The following is an 8,488-nucleotide window of genomic DNA, read 5'->3' as shown; positions in this document are numbered from 1 at the left end:
AAAGTAACACACAAAAACTTGTACTAACTGTTTTATGCAGGGGGAAAGCCCCCCCTGCACCCCCCATACCTTTGCTACTTAAATATGCCAACTCTGAGATCGCACTCCATTGAAGTAAATGGAAGAATTCTCTATGGCAATTTACATTCATTTCTTTGACATTTGTGACATTCGCTCATTTTGTGTTGCTTAAAGTGGTTTTGCACATTCCAGTTTTCGTTCGGATAATATAGACCATAAAAATGTATGAGAAGAAAGTAAAGTTGGAAAATAAAAGAAAACAGGAAAGGATGGAAAAATCAAAAAAGAATATGACAAAAATGGAATTATGGAAGTTGTAATTGAGTGAGATTGGTAGGAAAGAAAAGAATGGTAGAATATGATTTCAGATTTTTTGGTGTACCCATAGAAGACATTAAAAGAAGTTCAAAAAAGTAACAAACAATAGAAGAAAAAGATTTGAAAATTTTTATGAAGCAGAGGATTGTTTGTAGAGAATTTTATTAGACAGGTTACTGGTGAAAAGGAATATGAAATATAAGGTGTTGGAAGTAAAATCTGTTGACTGTAATGAAGAAGAAATAACAAAACAATGTTTTTTGATTGCAAATACAATAAAGAATTTTGGGAAAATTTTAAAAATAAATGTAGATAAGAGTTTAAATCTATAAATATGGATATGTTATTATATGGGAAGTATGATAAAGTAAAGAAATGTGATATTAATAAATAGGATAAAGAACTGTTTGTGACATTATGGGTGCTGTAGAAAAAAAGTTGTGAGAATTTATAATATAACAAAAAATGGAAGATAATTATGTATTAGCTGAAATAAAAAGATGGTTGTGGAAGAAAGGGTGGAGGATAGAGGGTAAATATAAAAGAAAAAATAATGAAAGAAATAAAACTGTTTAGTTAAGTTCTTTTGCTTCAAGCAATCTCAGACCATGGACTAGTCTAAAACCCATGAAACTGGTTTTGTAGCTATACTTCCACAAGTTGCAGCTTAGTGTTTTATCACTAGGAATCTCTGCACATGCAGTTTGTATTAGTGCTATGGTAGAAACCAAAAATGTGGGAATTTTCAACTTTTCCACAGTTGTGTGAATGTAGAGCTAGTATATATAAGTAAAGTACAACTATAAAGCCCCCCCCCACACATGAGGATTAAAAAAAAGCTTTGACTCATTGGTTTCATCTGGTTGAAGTTGTGGCCAGGTGCAAATCAACAAGAAGTAGTGGAACTGTTTAATAATAATAATAATAATAATAATAATAATAATAATAATAATAATAATAATAATGATAATAATAATATTAACAAACACATCCAGAAACACAAGGCAACCAAGTCCAGATTAATAGGTTTATAATAAATGGCCATCATCATCATGTTATAGTGCTTCTATTGTTTATGGCTCTCCAAAGAAGAAAACGCTAGAATAAGATTAATGAAGAATGTATTAATTGCATAGCCTAGAGAAAGTGGGTGTCCCAAAAGTGGCATCTACTATGTGCAAATTGAAAGTGGGTGATGAAAGGACATGGTTTGAAGGAGTCACAGACTGCAGTGTCAAAATGATAACTAAAAATATGCAAAATATAGAGAGAGGAAGGAATGTCAGAACATGAAAAGTGTAAGATGATATAGAAGACATGCAGAGGACACATTAGGTGTCCTGAGGTCTGTCCAAGTTACAGTTACATTCAAAGATAAAGTAAAGAAACTACCTCTGATTGTACTACCAGGTCTGAGCTAAAAAAATTGGGGTGCAGGTGTGACTGGTTAAAGGAAAATAAAAAAGATTCTGCAAAATCATTATTTGAGAATAAATAGGAGTAATTCATGTTTCAAAAAGGAAAAAAAAATGATGTATTTAGGATGATCTGTGCACAGTGAATGGCCATATTTCAAATTTACAGGTGAAATTTAATAGTCTAATGTTTTTCAAATTAAAAGTTTGTTTCATATGCTCTGAAAAATGAAAATCAGGCTTAAATAGTCATTTTAACAGAATTGTCTCCTGTAAAGGAAACATTTTAATTTATTTATTTTATATTTGTTTGCCAGGAAGATCTGACCAGATAAAATAGTCCATTTACAGTGAAGGCCCAGGGAGAAAAGCTCCAAAATACAGGTTAATAAGCATGCACTTTTTACAAGCAAACACTCACACATTAAATTACAAAGTACATTTGTTGAAAGTTAGAGCAGAAGTACAATATACATAGAAATAACTAGTAAACATGTTGGAATATATGCATACATATACTGGCTAATGTACAAAAGAAGAAATTAGAGGATACGTATTGGAGGATATTAGAGGAAAGTAGAGAGGTTAGAGAGGAGTATTAGATTAGAATAGGACACAGAGAAGAAAATGATAAAGATTAATTAAGATAGAGAGGTATAGATATGAGCAGAAATATAAGAACAATAGTATTCATCCAGGAAATGAGCATGTACAGAGCCAGGTGTCAGCTAGGTGAGTCTTGAGAAGTTGTTTGAACGTAGAAGGGTCAGTTGCAGTTGGAATCTGTTGAGGTAAAGAATTCCAAGTCCTGGAGATATGGTTGGAGAAAAGTGAGTCTCCATAAGTATTATTAGATTTTGTAACTTGTAAAAATTTGTCAGAAGATCTTAGGGATCTATTATAGAAGTAGGATTGTAGTAGATTTTGAAGAGCTGGGCACTTATTAGGTTTGTATATCACTGTATGGGCAGTTGTAAGTTGGGTGAAAGTTAATAGATTGGGAATTTCAAACCACTTGAGTTGACAAAGAGCAGCACAATGGTGGGAGCTATATGGTGAGTTAGTGGCAAATTTGGCAATGTTGTTGTAGTAGGCTTCTAAGTTAGGTCTGTTTTCTTGAGATTAGGAAGATAAGAGAGGCATAAAGAAGGGTAGATAATAGGTGGGTTCTGGCAAGAGATTTTCTAGTTATAAATGCAAGGTAATATTTACACTGCTTTTCATATGTTGCATATATATAATGTTTCATTCATAACTAAATTTGGTGTAATATAACATACTTAATATATCATCAATATATTTATAATTAACACTTTAAGTATTCATTATATATAAGTAAGCATACCATATAAAACTCATTACCTCAGTTTCTGCTTCATAGTATAGGATACTACTTAGCTGTATATTACACTTTAATTTCACACAGCTATAATATATACAGTTATAAATATTTAATATTCTATGTAAGATAAAATTAAGGGATACATTGGAAAATATAAAGTAAGGAAGGATGGAGGGGAGGGAAAGCAAAGAAGAAAAGTTTTTTTTGTATATATACAAATAATTTCCTGAGACTATCTAGACTAACAGCTAATAATGATATTTTGAAGGAGAATTTAGAAACTCTTAAGTTGGAGTTTATAGGTCGGGGTTATGAACAGATGGCTGTGGCTAAAGCTATAAGTACGACCATGAAAAGAAGGGGCGGCAAAGCCAGACCTTATTTTTCTGAAATAAATACATCTAATAGGACTAATAGTAAAGATCCACAAGGGGTGCCTTTGATTTTGCCATATAGTACTGATGTTAAGCATATTAGGAATGTGTTATATAAAAATTGGCATATTTTGCACATGGATCAGGATATTGTGAAAATTGTTGGCTTGCGTCCGAGAGTGGTGTATAAGAATAAGAATACACTGAAGCAACTTTTATGTTATCCCAATAAGAAAATTACCTAACAGCCTTTGTTGAGAGGCATGACAAGATGCAATAGCTGCAATTTTTGTCAGTTTATTAATGAGGAAGAATATTTATATACCGGACACTAAACAAACCTGGCAGTTTAAGGTGCAGTCTAATTGTAACACTAAAAACATGATATATTTGGCTCAATGCACTACATGTGCAAAATTCTATGTAGGAAAAACAAATAGAAGACTTCATTAGCATATAAAGGATCATGTTTATTGTACAAGGAAAGAATTAGTGCATAGTGCTTTAGCTAAGCATACGGTAACTGAAGGTGTTACACACTCATTTTTGTTTCAAGTAATACAAGTGATATATAGTAACATTAGGCTGGGGGATATTTATGCATACACTGACACAGTGGAAATTAAATGGATATTTAGACTAGGAGCACATTTAGGCTCCGGTCTTAATGACACTGTTTCTATTAAACCAGCACTAAAAGGACATAAATTGCTTAAGAAATGAGCTTAATGTATATACTTTTTAGTGGCACCTTATGCCTTGTATTTATTTTATTTTATTAAGTATCTCTTTAAATTTGTATTAATCATTAATGACATGTGAATTTTTATTGGTTTGTTTGAATTTGTATGGATTTATTTAAGTTGATTCTTTTAAGTTTTACATTATCTGAAGAAGCACCGAAGGGTGTGAAAGCGCTTATAACTATACAATAAAACATTGCTATTTTATCTGCTGGTGTCTCCGTGTTTCTGCACAGTTCTTTTTGGTTCTTGCCTTTTGCTGTGTACACTGTGCAGTTTATCACTGAGTTCTCTCTTTTTGGATATTTGTGATCTTTTGATTGGTTTGTTGGATACTCAGTGAACATGGCAGACAATACATTGGAAGGTTTGGATGAGAATCGCTCTATACAGAATAACAGCTCCAGTAATGAATGACTGCAGAACTGTTTAAATGTTCGCATGAATCCTCTTTTATCTATGGAACTTAATACAGGTATGCAGACTACTACTGAAGTGTACATTAATGTACAAGCAAAACTGTTGATGAGAGACATTGAGAATAATTTGTTTCATAGCAAACGGCTAAAATGTCAGAGACAACATATGGAAACTTATTTAAAAATAAATATAGTACCTACAGGACTTAGGGTGCTAAACATGCCAACATATGGAAATGTTTTTCCTGATTTACTGGCCAAATGGCAAAAGATGCATCTTGATACAAGCAGAGCGTATATGCAGTTAATTATTGATTATTTTCTGCCTATTGAAAATGAACTGAATGTTTCCATTGAGTTGAAATATGAAGAACTATTGACAGCCACATCTGTTGATACAGCCGACGTGTTTCTACATGGCATTATTGATAAAGTACTAATGTATGAGAACAAATTGTTGTTAACTAAAAAGAAGAAATTAGTTTGTGATTTGGATGATTTTAAAAATCAACGTGTATTCACTTGGCCCAGGTATGAACAGTCCAATGAGCCTATCACAAGTTGTGGCAACATGGAGGACCTAACTGAGAACTATGCATCAACCAATCCTCAGTCGGATAGAGGCGTGACGACTGGTCGGATAGAACCTATCCGGACTCAGGTTCCTATGGTCATCGATAAACCAACAGAAGGAAGAAATATGAATGCAAGCGCTGTAGAAAGCAAACCAGTGGTGAGAAGGAAAGAACAATCCAATGTTTTTATTACAGGTGAACCAACTTTACCGCTTCCTTTTCAGGTATGGAGCAAATCTGTGCACGACATGGACAATGCATGCACAGGTCAGAAGCAGAAAGACATTTCGCACCACAACAATGGACATACGTTCAAGAAGATGTGGGCGACTGTACAAAACAGTTAGTGTGGAACCTGTCTGATTGTTCTTTGACTGCCTCTGAGGTTTCTTTATTAACTAAAGGTCTGAGTTATGTGCCCCCCAATACAGCTAATGTTGATGAGACTCTATTGCAATTTAGACTGTTTGCGAGAAATATTGCTTTACGTATGACCTTTGGCAATATGAGTACTGTTCACAGGAATATTTTTACTAAACCCAACAGTTTTATGCCTAATTTTTCATCTACTCTTGATGTGTTTGTGAAAGCTTGTGAAAATGATTTGTATAGTTATTTTAATTCATGCAAATAGGTTATGCATGATAACTTGAGTCACGGTGAATGCCAAGCACTTAGAACTTTACAAAATAATGAGAACATTATTGTTAGACCTGCTGACAAAGGTGGACCAGTTGTAGTATTAAATAATGATTATTATGTACAATCAATGCTTAGGATGTTAGATGATCCTTTGACATATCAGTCTGTTGAATTATGTATTATTGAACAAATGCAACAAGATGTCTTTTTGGGTCTGCATGAGTGTCTTTGTATGGGACTCATTACATGTGAGCTTTATGCTTATTTTAATGTGGAATTCCCTCTTAATACCGAAGCTGTATGGCCTACCTAAGATTCATTAGAATCCTATGGTTCCCAGTTTTAGACCGATAGTATCTGGCTCGTGATGGCTGACTGAGCCTTTATCTATCTTTGTAGACAAGCAATTGAGAACAGTCTTGGACAGATATTGTATAGTTTTGAAAGATACTCAACAGTTTTTACAGGATCTATACATGAAATTTGGTCAGTCTTTTTTTCCATCTAATATTTTGGTGTCTCTGGATGTCGAGGCCCTTTTTACTTGTATTCTGAATACTGAAGGTATCAGTATAATCAAGAAATATTTGACAAGGGATGATGCTTTTGATGAGAAACACATAGATCTTATATGTTATTTATTGGAAGTTGTTTTAGAGCATAATGTGTTTGTATTTGAAGGAGTATATTATTGACAGCAGAATGGTGTGGCGATGGGAACCAGTTGCGCCAACAGCTATGCGAATCTGGTCATGGCAGAGTGGGAATATAATATTAGAGAATTTATAGGTACAGATCTCATCTTCTATAGATGTTTTGTAGATGATGTCTTTTTTGTATGGGGAAGCAGTGAGGTTTCATTGTTGAATTTTATAAGACTTCTAAATAGTAGTAGTTTTTTGCATTTTACACATAAGATATCTAACACTAACATAGAATTTTTAGATGTTATGGTTTCAGTAAATAGTGAAGGTTTTTTACCACAGAATTGTATCGTAAAGAATGTTACTGTCCTTCATTCTTACATAGAACTAGCATGCATCCTCAACATGTGTTTTCTAGTGTAGTGCATGGACAGACGTTGAGACTAGCTAGACTAACAGTTAATAATGATATTTTGAAGGAAAATTTAGAAACTCTTAAGTCAGAGTTTATAGGTAGGGGTTATGAACAGATGGCTGTGTCTAAAGCTATAAGTACCACCATGAAAAGAAGGGGCGGCAAAGCCAGACCTTATTTTTTCTGAAATAAATACATCTAATAGGACTAATAGTAAACATCCACAAGGGGTGCCTTTGATTTTGCCATATAGTACTGATGTTAAGCATATTAGGAATGTGCTATATAAAAATTGGCATATTTTCCACACGGATCAGGTTAGTGTGAAAATTGTTGGTTTGCGTCCGAGAGTGGTGTATAAGAATAAGAATACACTGAAGCAACTTTTATGTTATCCCAATAAGAAAATTATCCAACAGTCTTTGTTGAGAGGCATGACAAGATGCAATAGTTGCAATTTTTATCAGTTTATTAATGAGGAAGAATATTTTATACACCCGGACACTAAACGAACCTGGCAGTTTAAAGTGCAGGCTGATTGTAACACTAAAAACATGATATATTTGGCTCAATGCACTACGTGTGCAAAATTCTATGTAGGAAAAACAAATAGAAGTCTTCATGAGCATATAAGGGATCATGTTTATTGTACAAGGAAATAATTAGTGCATAGTGCTTTAGCTAAGCATATGGTAACTGAAGGTGTTACACACTCATTTTTGTTTCAAGTAATACAAGTGATATATAGTAACATTAGGCTGGGGGATATTTATGCATACACTGACACAGTGGAAATAAAATGGATATTTAGACTAGGAGCACATTTAGGCTCCGGTCTTAATGACACTGTTTCTATTAAACCAGCACTAAAAGGATGTAAATTGCTTAAGAAATGACCTTAATGTATATACTTTTTGGTGGCACCTTATGCCTTGTATTTATTTTATTTTATTAAGTATCTCTTTAAATTTGTATTAATCATTAATGACATGTGAATTTTGATTGGTTTGTTTGAATTTGTATGGATCTATTTAAGCTGATTCTTTTAAGTTTTACATTGTCTGAAGAAGCACCGAAGGGTGTGAAAGCACTTACAACTATACAATAAAACATTGCTGTTTTATCTGCTGGTGTCTCCATGTTTCTGCACAGTTCTTTTTGGTTCTTGTCTTTTGCTAAGTTTATATTCCTGTATAATATGATCCATTGAACTAGTCTTGTATTCATAAGTTAGCTGGAACCAGTATTTGAGTTCATTGTTTTTCAGTTGAGAAATTTTGTTAATGTACGAGGTAACAAAAGTCTCTTGTGTATATGCTATAGGAAATAACAAAAAAAAGTAGTCTTTATATTTAACGTGTTTATATATAAAGTTTCTAAAGTTAATTATAATATTATGTATGTAACTGGCAGTATGATTAGGATTAGTATGTGTGATAAAATATTATTTTAAGATCCATATAAAAGGTGTGTTTATGAATTCTAGTTGATATGATCTTGGTCTCATTATAAGTTCCATGGCTGATACTTCCCATAAAGATTTCCATTTAGCTAAATAGGTTATATCTAAGAACTGAGAA

The sequence above is a fragment of the Protopterus annectens genome, chromosome 2.part2, assembly GCF_019279795.1.
Source record: "Protopterus annectens isolate FY-2018-M chromosome 2.part2, PAN1.0, whole genome shotgun sequence".
NCBI classification, from domain to species: Eukaryota; Metazoa; Chordata; order Ceratodontiformes; family Protopteridae; genus Protopterus; species Protopterus annectens.
This window is presented reverse-complemented; position numbering follows the sequence as displayed.